Here is a 14,500-nt window from a genome sequence, read left to right as displayed (position 1 = left end):
TTTTTTTGTTATTTTACATTATATAATGTACTAGAGATAATACTTGCTAAGCAGTGGGGGCGTGGCGGAGAGTGGAGAAGAGAGAGGGAGAGATGGGTTTGTGGGTGGGGAGAGAGAGAGAAGACTGAGAGTTAGGATTTGGTTGAGAGGAAGATGGAAGGAAGGAGAGAGAGAGAGAGAGATAGGTGAGACAGAAACCTACCAAACTATATTTTGTCTCCATCGATCTCACTCGCTAAAAACGTTAATTTCTGCTCACTTGAGTATACTATAATTATCTAAGTTGTATAAAAAAAATTACTAAATTAGTTTACAATAAAAGATAAATTAGAACATAAGATAACATATGTGTTTTTTGTAATTAATTAAATGATAGGTATATAAGTCATACATAAAAGCAAATCTAAAAATGTGTAGATATTTTAAAAATATCATCTATTTCACCATTTCTATCTTTTTTTTTTTTTTCAAAAGGCATAAGAATTAGTTTTATATACTTAGTTAAAATTGATATACATATTCAAAGTATGATAAAAATCACAAAAAAAAAAAAGTAAACTAATAAAGTATAATTAGATCGGCCCCGCATTATCGGAAAAAAAATAAAAAAAAAAAAAGACCGGGCCGACCCAGCCCTCATTTGGCCCTAAAAAATGAGGGTTGAGAGGCGGACGGGTTAAGAGGTTTGAGTTTTCATGTTTGACCCTACTCGACCTAGCTCTCAATACAAAATAGGGGTGGGCAGACCCGACCCTCAATTATGAGGGATTTTATGGTTTGAAACTCAAGCTAGCTCAGCCCCACCCTTTTATCACCTCTACCGAGTAGTAAGGAATATGGATCCGGGTCGATGGGTTGGGCCTAATTGTTTTGTAGGCCCAATTGGGTGTTATATGAGTTGTTAAATGGTTATATAGCACCCCAAACACCAAAATATCATTTCAATGGGACTGCTAGAAGGGTCCTAAATATGGCTGTTGTGATAAACCCAACCAAATTTGTGACTTTCAGCTAGCAGCTGTCATAATAAGTTGTCGGAGGATGGACGACACAGTTTCTGCTGTCTATATGTTAAATTTCAATGGACGACACACTTTTTGCCGTCTGTGTTTTAACTTTCAACTTAAGTTACGAAAATATTAGACGGACGGCACACTTTCTGTCCGTCCATATCAATTTGGCACTTCAACTTTAGAACCTCCATTGGAATTGTTTTTCGGTTTTCACATGCCAAATTTGACTTGCCTAGCTAAACCTGCTAAAAAAACTTAGGTGGCACTTTATACCAGCTCTCCATTGGACTTGCTCTAAAGGGAAAGTACCGTCTGAAACATAGCACATTTGCTTTGAGAAATGGGAATAGGGCCAGGTTCAAATTTTCAGCGTGCAAACTAAATTCTGAGGCCATGTATGTAAGGATACCAAATATTTACTGTTTCTTCTCACCCTGTAGGTCACCAACCAGCACAATTTCAGTTTATCCTAACAAAACTTATCCAACAAAAACTACATTTCTACATTATCAAGGTAAAACAAGCTTCTAATTTAATATTTACATTCAATATCGTACAACACTTTTTTAAAACAGGCTCCAAGCTTGTGCTCAACTTGTGATATAGTAATCAATGTGGATCCTGCTCTACCTAGTGACAATTAAAGGAAGAGCAATCAAATTCCAACCCCATCATACGGCTTCCATCTTTCATTTACAACCCTGAATTGGTCGTCCCTCTTCCTAACCTGCAAAACAGAAAGTTATAATTTCTGTGTAAATATCAGAGTTCAAGTGCCTGTACATGTAGTGCATATCGGCTTATACAAAGATGGCAAATATGTAGCTATTCTGAATTCACATCCCTGATGGCAAACTTGTAGCTATTCTATACTCTATACAGCTATGCTTTTACCCTTAATCTGAGAAAATGGATCTATCTCCACCTATAAAATGACACGGGTCATTATATTGCCACAACTAAGGGCTTCTTTCCGTGGAGCAACATATCCACACTCCTTTCCGTCTGCAAAAGAGAGCAGAAGAATATTTGAGGCAGTTACGTAACAGCTGTAATTAACCTAACAATAGGATAATCTTGATCTAAGACTTGAAATTTCTATAGAAAGTAAGAGGAATGTTGTTGAAAAGTTTCCACAGGTAACGTTATGTATATCAATCTGTCTGTATATCCATTTGGGAGGGTTTGTAATCTCCTTGGTGGAACCATCAAATGTTGGCTGACCGTATGATGCGCATGTGTTCCACACTTCCACTTCCACATATGCCATAAACTGTAAGGACTACTTTTGTTTTACTATGTGTATAGGGCGTATTCATGACACGTGGGGTTATAGGTGGCAAGTGGGTCGTATGCCGAATAGCGAAGAAGAAACCTAGTGTAACGGATCGTGTCCGCGGCAATACAATTGCCGAGAGCTACCCTATGACGGCAGAGAAGGAGCGAGTGGGAGCGACGGATCAAGCCCGTGGAACAGAGATATATCGCGGAACCTAGTAAGGCATAAGATTCAGTGAAGTATCGGGGGCCTAAATGGATGTGGATTAAGGAAAAAGGTATGAGGAGCACAAGAGCGGACATGATACTTAGAGAGACGGTTGGACAAAGGGGCGGGCGTGGGACGGGACAGAAAAGATCATGGAGAGCGGTTAAAGAAGATGGAGCGGTTGGAGAAAAGAAGCGGTTATGGGATATATATAGAGCAACATCAGTGAGAGAAAAGGAGGAAAAAAACAAAAAAAAGAGAGAGAGAGTAAGAGAGAGATACTGTGATCTCAGTGGTTGTAGAATTTGATCATACATTTTGGCGCCGTCTGTGGGAAACTTGTAGGAGAAAATGGCCACTATAGAAAAAAGAGGTGTAGGAAGACCTAAGAAAGGAGCAGTTAGAGAAGACGTTGAGGAAGTTGAGAGCGCTGGGTTGGAAGGGGTAGGAGTGGAAGAATTATCAGATGTGGCGGCTGACGCCACCAAACTTCTGCAGGAAGAGGTAGTTAGGCTGAGAAATGAAAATGACGAGTTGAGGAAGGACAGGGAGACTACCCGGAGGGAAACAGAGCTGGGGGATCCTAGGGGCAGTGAAGTAGAGGGGGAGAATGTGGAGTACCCGCCACCGGACGTCGAACCAACGGCGGGTATCACCTTAGAGGTAGTTCATGCCATGATCGAGAAAGATAGGGAAGTGAATCGTGTGGCAGAAAAAGTGAACCAAAGTGCGGCTCAGAAAGAGGTAGCGAGCCTCAGTAAAAATCCGTTGGTAGATTCAATATGGAATTAAGAACCATGATTAAAAAGTACCTAAGAGGTTCTCCCGGCCAGTGATTTGAGCGATGCGATGGGAAAGGAGACCCAATCGATCATTTGCACCATTTTCGGCAAAGAAATGCCGTTATGGCGAGAGAGAGTAAGTATGATGGGCTCGGCCAGATGATGTTTACCCTTGGCGGGGGGGTTTCCGGACCGGTATTACAGGTTGGCTTTGGCGGAGCATCAAAGTGTTTGAAGAATTGGAGCTGGCGATTTATCGACCACTTCATTCACCAGAAGAGAAGGGTGGTCGATATCGCGGCTTTATTCAATATTAAACAAAGGTCCGCATAATCATTAAGGGAGTTTCTATGTAGGTTCAAGGAAGAGACGCTAAGAGTGGAAAATTTGGAGGAGCATACGGCGGTCATAGCTTTCCAGCACGGATTGAGATCAGGAACGAGGGTCCATGAGTCGGTTTCTAAAATCGAAATTACTACTTTGCACGCACTATACCCGAAAGTAGAAAAATACATACGGTATGAGGATATAATGCAGAGAACGGCAAAGGAACAGAAGAAATCGGGAAAGGCAGTGTAAGAGCTTGAGAGAGAAGATCGAAAGGGTAAAAGAAAGATAGAGGACAAGGAGAGGGGATCTTACAAAGGAGAGAGCCGAGGTCCGGAGAGGACATGAGACCGGGGTAGGAGGGACATACGAGAAAGGAAGCCGTACCGTGAGTTAGAACAAACACCTCTTAGCAGACCTTTAGAGGAAATCTTGCCTCTAATCAAGGGGAACCAGTATTATGAGGGGCCGCGAAGTATCCCGAGGGAGATAGAAGGGAAACCATTTTTGAAAGTATCATCAAGTCGAAACCATGCTACAAATGAGTGTTACTTTGAAATGGCTAGTAGAAAGGATGATAGAAAAGGAAATGCTTCGAGAGAGTTTGTTCGCAGAAGTTCACCAGCCGAGAGAGTGCGGCCCGGCTAGAATCTTGGGTACCATCAATGTCATTTTCATTGGAGAGGCTTGGGTAGGAATACAACACAGGGGATAAGATGAGAAGGGTAGCAAGTCTACGACGGTGTGTGAGGTGGTGAGCATACCGCGGTTAGTCGATGGCGATGATGATAGACGGAGCATAATGTTCACCCCGAAGGATTTTAGAGTCGGTAATTTCGCCAAGATGAGGATGCCTTGGTAATTACCATAGTGACGGGAAATTACCCGGTTCGAAGGGTGTTGATAGACTGCGGCAATTCAGTGGATTTGTTGTTCAAAGGGGCCATGGAGGAGATGAACATCGACCGAAACCAGTTGAAGGCTCCGCAAACCAATCTGTATGGGTTCAACGGTAGCATGACTGAGCTCGTTGGGGAGTTAACGCTCCCTGTGACAGCAGGACCAGCGACTGTATTCACTAGGTTCATGGTGGTGGACACTGGTTCGCAATATAATGCGATTTTAGGGAGGAAATGGATTCATGAAATGAAGGCCATTCCATCGACGTATTACTAGGTGATCCGCTTTCCCACGAAGGGGGGAACATATGAAATCAAGGGGGATCAAGTGGCCACAAGATATATACAGTAATCGCGAAGAGCTTGGTCCCGGAAGAAGGCGTGGGGACGCCTCATGAGCGAAAGTGGCGTAGCAATTACTGAGGCGGGCGGCGTAAACAATCGATCCGAGCCGCCATTGGGTCGAAAACGTTGGATCGCGGTTGAAGTAGTTAACCCGGGGTAGGGAGACGATGAGAAATTTACATCTGTAGGAATAGACTTGCAAGGAGAATGGAAAAATAAACTCGTGCAGTTCTTAACTGAAAATTCAGACGTGTTTGCGTGGGTGATAGAGGATATAACGGGTTTGGATCCAGAGTTTGCATGTCATCATCTGCACATGAACGAGGGTGCTAAGCCAGTTCGCCAAAAGATGAGAGGCATACGTCCGAAGTACGCGGACGCGATTCGTGAGGAGGTTATTCGACTGAAAGGGGCGGGGATAATAAGGGAGGTAGAATACATGGAATGGTTGTCCAACGTGGTCGCGATTACGAAAAAGAATGGCAAAGTCAGAATGTGCGTGGACTTTACGGACGTGAACAAGGAGTGTCCGAAAGATTGTTACCCTATGCCGCGGGTGGATGAACGAGTGGATAGAACGGCCGGATTCAAGGTGTTCTCTTTCATGGACGCCTCCATGGGATACAATCAGATCGCCATGTACGGCCCGAATCAGGAAAAGACCACGTTCGTGGTAGAGGGGGGCACTTACTGTTACACCAGGATGCCCTTCGGGTTAAAAAATGCTAGGGCAACATTTCAACGAGTAGGAGAAAAAATGTTCCAAGGGAAGATTCGGAAGGGGATGGAGATATATATTGATGATATAGTGGAAAAGAGCATGTCAGAAGACGAACACTTGGAAGGTCTTCAGGAAACTTTTCGCATACTACGAAGGCACCAGCTGAAGCTTAACCCCGAGAAGTGTACCTTTAGAGTAGCGTCTGGGAAGTTTTTGGGTTACATAGTAACACACCGTGGTATAGAAGCAAATCGTAACAAATTAGATCATCGATAGAAATGCCGCCCCCGCAAAATGTGAAGGAGGTACAAAGTTTAGCGGGGAAGAGTCAGCGCACTAAATCGGTTTATTTCTAAATCATCGGACAAATGTCGGCCACCGTGATCGACCGGCTGAGGAAAACACGGGACTTCCAATGGACCGCTGAATCGCGAGGGACCTTCCCGTGAGTTGAAGAGTTATTTAGGTAAAAAGCACCACTTTTGTCGGCGGCGGAACAAGGGGAAAAACTATATTTGTATCTGGGGGTTTCAGAGTACGCGGTGAGCTCGGTATTGGTGCGAATCGTTGAAAAGATAGAAAAACCCGTTTACTTTCAGAGTAAGACCATGCCGGACGCAAAACCCGATCTGTTTAATCGAAAAACGCTTTGGCACCGGTATTCTCAAAGACCAAATTGAAACCTTATTTGAAGCTCATTCCGTGGTGGTGGTGATAAGCTAACCCGCCTCTCAAAGCAGGTGTTGAGGGTGGAGAAGTCGGGGAAGAATCTTTGAAGTGGGGCAGTAATACTTCGGTTACTACGAAATACTGATGCATCGTAACCGCGGAAAAGGCAATGCGATGGGCGGAGGTGTTAGCAGCGTAATTCCCAACCGAGGACCCAACGTGGGGAGAAGAAATGGTCATGGATCGCTGAAGCGAGACCTTAGCCATGACCCATTGGATCCATGGGATGCGCGGAATGGTTGGAGAGTTTTCGCGGATGGGTCGGCTACTGATCTGAGGAACGGAATAAGCGCCGCCCGGTGATTCGAGAACAATAATTTTGGAATTGTCGATGAAACTGGGATTTGGCGCTTCCAACAACAATGAGTCCGAAAGTACTGGGCGTTGATAGCAGGTTTGGGTATGGCCCAAGATTTAGGAGTGAGTTTAACCGCCCGTTTTACTCGATTCTAACCTAGTGGTGTGTCAAGTGAATGGAGGATTCATGGCTCACGCCAAGGATGGCGAGATACTTGGAAGTCTTGCGAGAAAAGCACGTAAGTTCAAGAATATTAAGTTTGCTCATTTGAACCGAGGTGAAAATAGACATGCCGATGCATTGGCATATGTCGCCGCTAGCACTACCGAGGACGAGGGAAGATCTATTGAAGTAAGGGTGTTGAGCAAGCCTAGTACCACGGAAGAGGAAGATGTCCGCCTTTGTCGCCGATATGGAGTCCGGTTGGATAACACCCATCAAAGCTTTCTTGATGGGAGTGGAGATAGAAAACAAACAGAAAGACGCAGAATGGAACAGGTGAGCCGAGATACACTTTACTCGATGGGGATCTCAGATAGGAGAAGTTTTGGCGGACCAATGTTAAAATGCATAGGGCGGCCGCAAATTCAAGAAGTTCGCTTAGGTGCATGAAGCGCGAATCGGGAAGTCATTCTGCAGGGGATCGACCACACACCGATTGATCTCACAGGGTATTTTTGGCCACATATGAAAAGGGATGCAGTAGGATATGCAAAAGGGTGTGAAAAATGTCAGAAATTTGCACCGCCCGATACATGCTCGGTGAGCCATCGCGACGGTGTGTTTAGTCCGTGGCCATTCGCCATGCCATGGCGATGGATATAGTAGGGCCCCCGCCAACGGCAAGCGGCAAAGAGGAGATTTATGTTGGCAAAGAACCGATTATTTTACAAAGTGGGTGGAAGGAGTGGCACTGCAACAAGTCAAGGAAGAAAATGTGAACAAATTTCTGTGGGAAAATATAATTTGTAGGTTTGGATTGCCACATACAGTCATTGCGGATAATGGAACCCAATTTACTAGGGGAAAGGTACGAAAGTTCCTTCAGGCGTTTAAGGTGAAGCAGGGGTTCTCCGCCCCATACAATCCAGAGGGGAATGGACAGACAGAGGCTTCGAACAAAATCATAATGGATATTCTTAAGAAGAAGCCGGAGGAGCGGAAGGGAGCATGGGGTGACCCGGTTGCATCATGTGCTATGGGCTTACCGCGACAACACCACTAACATCTACAAATGAATCACCATTCACAATGGGTATGGAGTAGAAGCCGCGGATTCCGTGGAAATGATAGAGAAATCAACAAGAACAACCAAGTAATGGAGTCGAGGCAAAAATGAGGGGATTCTGACCACGGAGTTGAACTTCATAGAGGAAAAAAGAGAATTGGCGCGCATTCGTCTGGAAGAATATCATCGGAAGCTACAGAGACAGTATGATAAAAAGATGAAGCCGCGAACTTTCAATGTAGGGGATCAGGTGCTGCGACGGGTTACGCCGGCCACCAGGAAGGAGAACGACGGCAAACTGGGGCCTAATTGGGAGGGACCATATGTCGTGACGGAAAAGGGAACTTCTGGGACTTATAAGCTACGAACTTCAGCAGGGAAAAAGATTGATAAACCGTGGAATGTAAGAATGTTGAAAATTTACCGTAGTGAAAGCCTTGTTTAGTTTTCAAGTGAGATATGTGAGTCGGAGGGTAATACTGGTACATTATATTTTTATCCATGAATAAAAGAAGTCCTTCTACTGTATTGTTGGTATGGAAAGCAGAAGGAAGTTTGACATTGTACTCCAAATCAAGTTGGGGGCAAGCTGAGTTGCCCATCCAGGCTTCACAGCCGTTTGAGAAAGCGGGGGGGAGGAGCCCTTCGCAGACTACATGTCCGAATCAACTGGGGGGCAAGCTGAGTTGCCCCTCCAGGCTTCACAGCCATTTGAGAAAGCGGGGGGGAGGAGCCCTTCGCGGACTACATGTCCGAATCAACTTGGGGGCAAGCTGAGTTGCCCTCCAGCTTCACAGTACCGCCGGAGAAAGCGGGGGGAGGATTCTTCGCGGACTACAAGTCCGAATCAATTTGGGGGGGCAAGCCGAGTTGCCCCCTCCAGCTCCACAGCCATTTGAGAAAGTGGGGAGGAGCCCTTCGCGGACTACATGTCCGAATCAACTTGGGGGCAAGCCGAAGTTGCCCCTCCAGCTTCTGGCCGCCGGAGAAGCCGGGGGAGGAGCCGCCCGCGGACTACAAGTCCGAATCAACTTGGGGGCAAGCGAAGTTGCCCTCCAGCTTCCGCCACCGTTTGAGAAAGCGGGGAGGGAGGCCCTTCGGACTACATGTCCGAATCAACTGGGGGGCAAGGCCGAAGTTGCCCTCCGTGCTTCATAGCCATTTGAGAAAGCGGGGGGGGAGGCCTTCGCGACGGACTGCAAAGTCCGAACCAACTTGGGGCAAGCCGAAGTTGCCCCTCCAGTTTCACTGGCCGCCGAAGAGAGGGGGAGCCTTCTGCGGACTACAAGTCCGAATCAACTTGGAGGCAAGCCGAGTTACCCCTCCAGGCTTCACGGCCGTTTGAGAAAGCGGGGGGAGGAACCCTTCACGGACTACACGTCCGAATAGACCGGGGCAGGCGAAGTTGCCCCTATAGGGCTTCAGCCGCCCGCGAGAAACAAGGGGGAAGAAACCCTTTATGCGGATTATCGCCCAAATCAACAAGATTGTGCGAATAAGTGTCCCATCAGCGCCACGCCTTAATACATACACTCATATCGGGGCACTCCATCGTAAATTTTGAGTACAACTCAATTGAGAATAAAATATATACAATGGTAAAGAGAAGAACTCTAGCGCAAAGTGATTAACATTGAAGACTACCGCCATTCCCTTAAAACCCGTGAAATAGATGGTACATTCAAACACTGTCAAAGTGGGAATCACAAAATCTCAAAAGTACAAGGAAGTACATTTTATGTACAAAACATCAATAGGAATTCCTAGAAATTACTGAGGCCCTTCGCCACACGATGCGGTGAGCAGGTAATCGATTCCACCTCACCGCGCGAAGGAGGGGAATATCCACGATCATGGGGGCAGGCTTCACAGAATTAACGGCTTCAGTTGGGGATGGGACCGAGAAAGGAGCTGAAGTCGATGCAACGGTTGGAGGGCGCGCTATTGGAGGATCTGCACTCTGAACAGGAAGGAGGCGACCGGCCACGGAGAGTTCCTCGAGCTGATGTTTAAGCTCGCGGCTAATCTTCTTCTCCGCAAGGCTACTTAAAACGGTCTCATGGCATCTTGAACGCCTTTATCTACGGGCGACCTTAGCTGCCTCTTTCGGTTCTCCGGTTTGGATGAAACACCGAAACATAGTCGCGGTCTTTCTTCTTGACACACAGCGCCTTTTGGGCCTTCACGGCCCAAATGAAGAAGAGCATCGCGATCTTTTTCCAACGCAGCATATTTGGCCTTCCAGCCGTCAGGTCCTTCAATCTCCTGCTTCATGGTCTCCACAGAGTCCAGCGTGTTGGTGAGACCGCGGATCATATAACCAATATCCAAGCTCAGCTGAAAAGGGTAACGGGTTATCAAAGTGTTAAAAAGACTAAGAAGATGCAAGAGACAAAATAGTACCTTTTCCCAACCATGGTATATGGATGTTCTATGAGATGCAAAGCTGCCAGAATCACCGTATGCTTGATCTTTGGGCAGATGAGAACTGAAGAAAAGAGACGCAGCGACAGAGGGATTGTCCAGGGCCGAGTCGCGTATAGTTACTTCGCGATCTCTAGCCCTGAACTGAGGTCGCCATATATCAGGTACGCCAGGTGGCATTGACCCAGATGGCTGGGAATTTATAGAGGGACGGCGAAAGCGTATGAGGAGGCAGCAAGCAAAAGAGCAGCAGCCGAAGATGGGGTTAGAAGCGCCGCAGTCCCCTAGCCTTTTAGCAGGAGAGCTCTTAGCGGTAACTTCAACGGGTTCATCCCCCTCAGAGTCACTATCCCACAATTTGAGGTTAGAAGAGGCCATGTCAGCTTCTTGAACTGGGGAGGAAGGTTGATCTAAGTCGTCTTCCCAATCCGCTACAGCAGAGTAGGAAGAGGGGGCGGTATATGGAGCAGGGGGATGGGCCTTGGACGCAGCGGCAAAACGTTGGGCTACGGCTCTGGAATGCGATATCTTGTTAGTATACTTAAAAGATTTGTAGGGCTTTCTCTTTGGGCGAGGAGAAGGTTTGGGGAGTCTCTCTTTGGGAGGGGCTGGGCGATAAAGTGGACCTTGATACGGACCAATATTTTTCAACGAAGGATCAAGGAGAAGAGGATGGCCTTTTTCTGGATCTATGCCGAGGACTTCACTCTGTTCACTTCCCAAGTCGCGGAGTTTTTGAAAAATAGCTGAGTAGACACCGTTGTAAAGTTTGGATCGCAAATCACGGGCTCCAACCCGGCGTGATACAAAAGAAAGACAAGTTAAAAGTAAAGTTAGGAACGAGCACGGCGAATAAAAAGTTTGACGTACCACTAGAAAGGAAACTGAGATGCCTTAGAGAAACGTCAGAGGGAAGATCCGCGGACAGAAAACTACCGGACACATATAACGGATAATGATGCCACACTTTATCAGAGGTAGTAAGGTGGAGGATAAAGGACTTCTTCTGCGGACGGGTACAGAAAGACTGATATCCTACACTACCAAATTTGGTACTCTTCTTTATATAGTAGTGAGCTATCATATCGCAGAGTTGGATTTTGGGAGAATGGGTTTTGTTGTAATGATCTGTGGCATATAAGATCGCCAAAAGTTACCAATGCCTTGCGGGGGATGTTGAAGTGGTTACATACTCGACATCAAGGAGAAGTTAAGGAAAATCGCTAATCCGCCGCCCTTATCCGACCAAGCGGTTGCAATGAGACAACCGCACAGCGGTGGGACTAGATGCGGAAATGGGAGACGCCGCACGCGTGCTCAAAGGATCACGTTGGCGGGGATGCCATAAGCAGCTTTAATCGCATCTAAGTTGGGCCCACAAACGGTAGGATGGGGAGAGGCAGAGTGGCTTTCCTTCCGAGGTGGAAGGTTCCGCGGATTGGCTAGCAGAGCTGAAGCCGCTGAGTCGATATGTCCGCGGTGTGACCGCTAGATCCGGGCGGAGGACTCCGATCCATCGTCGGTAGTTGAGGAACTCGCCGATCCGGACTCGAACATGACAAAATTAAACAACGGAGAAGCCCTAAACCGAAGAACGATGAGTGAAAATAGGCTATGGAGGAAGAGAAATCGGAACAATGACAAGAACTAAGGGGTGGAAAACAAACCTGAGGAGCAAAGCGGTAAATAGCAACGAAAAGGGAAGTTCGAATCTTGCCAAATCAAAGACCCAATGAAGATGAAGAACGGGGAAGAAACGGGAAGAAACCGGAAGAAGAGGAAAATGAAAAGGTTAGAGACGAACGAAGTTTAGGGGTTTTGAAGGAAGAGAGAGGTTTGGGCGGGATATTGATCGACAAAGGGCAAAAGAGTTATTTCATTTGGGAAAAGAACCAAGAAACAAAGGGACACGTGGGGCCTTGAAAAATGGAAAAGCAGACTTCGAGGTGCGCGGCGCCGAATGACAAAGCTTCGATGCACGGCGGATCGGACATCGAGATGATGATAAGCGCCGACGTGCCATGGGTGCACGCGCCACGATGTAAAAAGAAAGGGGAAATTTTTCGGTCCTCGTAGTTTATCCGCGGACTTAAAACGATATCGCGGAACATCAAACGGACCGAGAAGGGCATCAGATAGGGCGTATTCATGACACGCGTGGGTTATAGGTGGCAAGTGGGTCATTATGCGAATAGCGAAGAAGAAACCTAGTGTAACGGATCGCGGTCCGCGGCAATACAATTGCCGAGAGCTACCCTATGACGGCAGAGAGAGGATGGGAGCGACGGATCAAGCCCGCTGAACGAGAGATATATCGCGGAACCTAGTAAGGCATAAGATTGATGAAGTATCGGGGCCTAAATGGATGTGGATTAAGGAAAAAGGTAGGAGGAGCACAAAGTAGCGGACATGATACTTAGAGAGGGTTGGACAAAAGGCAGGCGTGGGACACGGAAAAAAGATCATGGAGAGCGGTTAAAGAAGATGGAGCGGTTGGAGAAAGAGAGCGGTTATGGGATATATATAGAGCAACATCAGTGAGAGAAAAAGAGGAAAAAAACAAAAAAAAAAGAGAGAGAGTAAGAGAGAGATACTATGATCTCAGTGGTTGTAGAATTTGATCATACACTATGTAAATCTAGTTTTTGGCATAAAATTACAAAGAGTATTACGTACTCGATGCGTAACCCAGTAGTTCCTTTCCCTCATTTCAATGGAATGTAGGAGGAGCTTTCCTCTCCAGAATGCTTTTCTGACTACATCTTGCACGAGCTTCATCATCTCCAAGAGTAACAGTTTCAACTCCCCTAATCTGGATATACACGAAAATCTGAATTAGTTGATTAAACCATTTAGAACGGTTCAGCAATACAGATGCGTTTAAAAAGAAAAATGGAGTAATTATTCGAGTGGAAATTGAATCCAGGGCCTTGGCAATAACCTTCCAAGATCTGACCAACTCTCACATTGGATTTTCTCCCAAGTACATTTCTAACTGAACTCATTTATCAAACAGTTCAATTCAATTTAAACATCGCAATTCTTTTTCTAAATAAATAAAAATATATGTCGAAAATTTCCATGGAAGTAGAAAGACTAAATATTAGTAGAAGGCATTGGTGACAGTAGTGGAGAAAATTTGTTGTAATATTGAAGACGACGTCATGTTAGGATATAAAGAGCATACCAGATCACCTAGTGTATGATTCTTTATTATGTTCTCGAGCCGCTCTCCATGGGCAGTGCCAATCAGCATCACTTCCTCTTTCGGCTATCGAACAACAAGCAAGTGCCTCTGCTTCAGTCCCAATCTCGTCAACTATGATCACCTCGGGCATGTGATTCTCTACTGCCTCAATCATGACTTTATGCTGCATGGATGGTTCTGGAACCTGCATTCTCCATGCACCTCCAATTGCCTCGTGTGGTATGTCACCATCTCCTCCAATTTCATTGCTAGTGTCGACAATTACCTATCAAACCAATACTATTATTTGGTGAAGGTAGCACGTTTTATATTGTGTTAGGTAAATAGAACATGCTAACGGAGGAAATCACCATGGAGCCCGTTGCACATAGAGATTGAGATAACACTACACACTAACACACCACTCTTTTGTGAAGCTCATCGATCAGTCAGTACACGTGCAATCTCACGCATAACAGTAGTCATACCAACTCCTGGCCTAGTAATTAAGATCAAAAGATAACTACTGTAGTACGAATTGAATAATAAAGGCTCTGGTTACATATTTGTACTTGATGCTTGTGAGGTATTTAAACATACTGTTAGTTATTGTTAAAACGTTTTTAAAAAGCACAAACAAAATATTGTTGCAATTAGAAGGTATTTGGTGTGAGAGTAGTGTTTCCGAAAAAATGAAACCTTTGTTTCTTAATTTTAGCACCGCTAATGTGTGTAGTGTAAGTTGTCCGTGTGTCAAAGATGAATTTGGTAGAACAGTAAGGGATGGTGGAAAAACTCAAGGAGATGGAGTTCTGAAACAACAAATGAACAGGAGCAGCACTTTGGAATTTCACAAGGTAGGACACTACACCATATCTGTTAAAAAAAGACACTTTTGGATGTCGTTTTTCCTAAAAAAAGACACTTTTGGGAGTCGTAGGGTGACCCGTTTTTTTTGCAGTCTTTTTTTTTCTACCACACTTGACAAGTGTCTTTTTTTTTTTCATTTATTTTTAAAAAAAGGCCGAAACAGGGCAAAAAAATGCCCCTACAGTTCTGTA

General features: G+C 45.6%; 1 pseudogene; it reads right to left on the bottom strand.

Moving 5' to 3' along the window:
- Window positions 1–1,595: 1,595 nt before the first annotated feature.
- The window catches only part of LOC147488793 (uncharacterized protein ycf45-like), a 42,420-nt pseudogene continuing 29,515 nt past the window's right edge, over window positions 1,596–14,500 (bottom strand).

Source organism: Coptis chinensis, chromosome 7 (genome assembly GCF_015680905.1).
Source record: "Coptis chinensis isolate HL-2020 chromosome 7, ASM1568090v1, whole genome shotgun sequence".
Taxonomy (NCBI): Eukaryota; Viridiplantae; Streptophyta; class Magnoliopsida; order Ranunculales; family Ranunculaceae; genus Coptis; species Coptis chinensis.
Note: the sequence above shows the minus strand (reverse complement) of the source record. Positions and strands in the feature narration are given on the sequence as shown.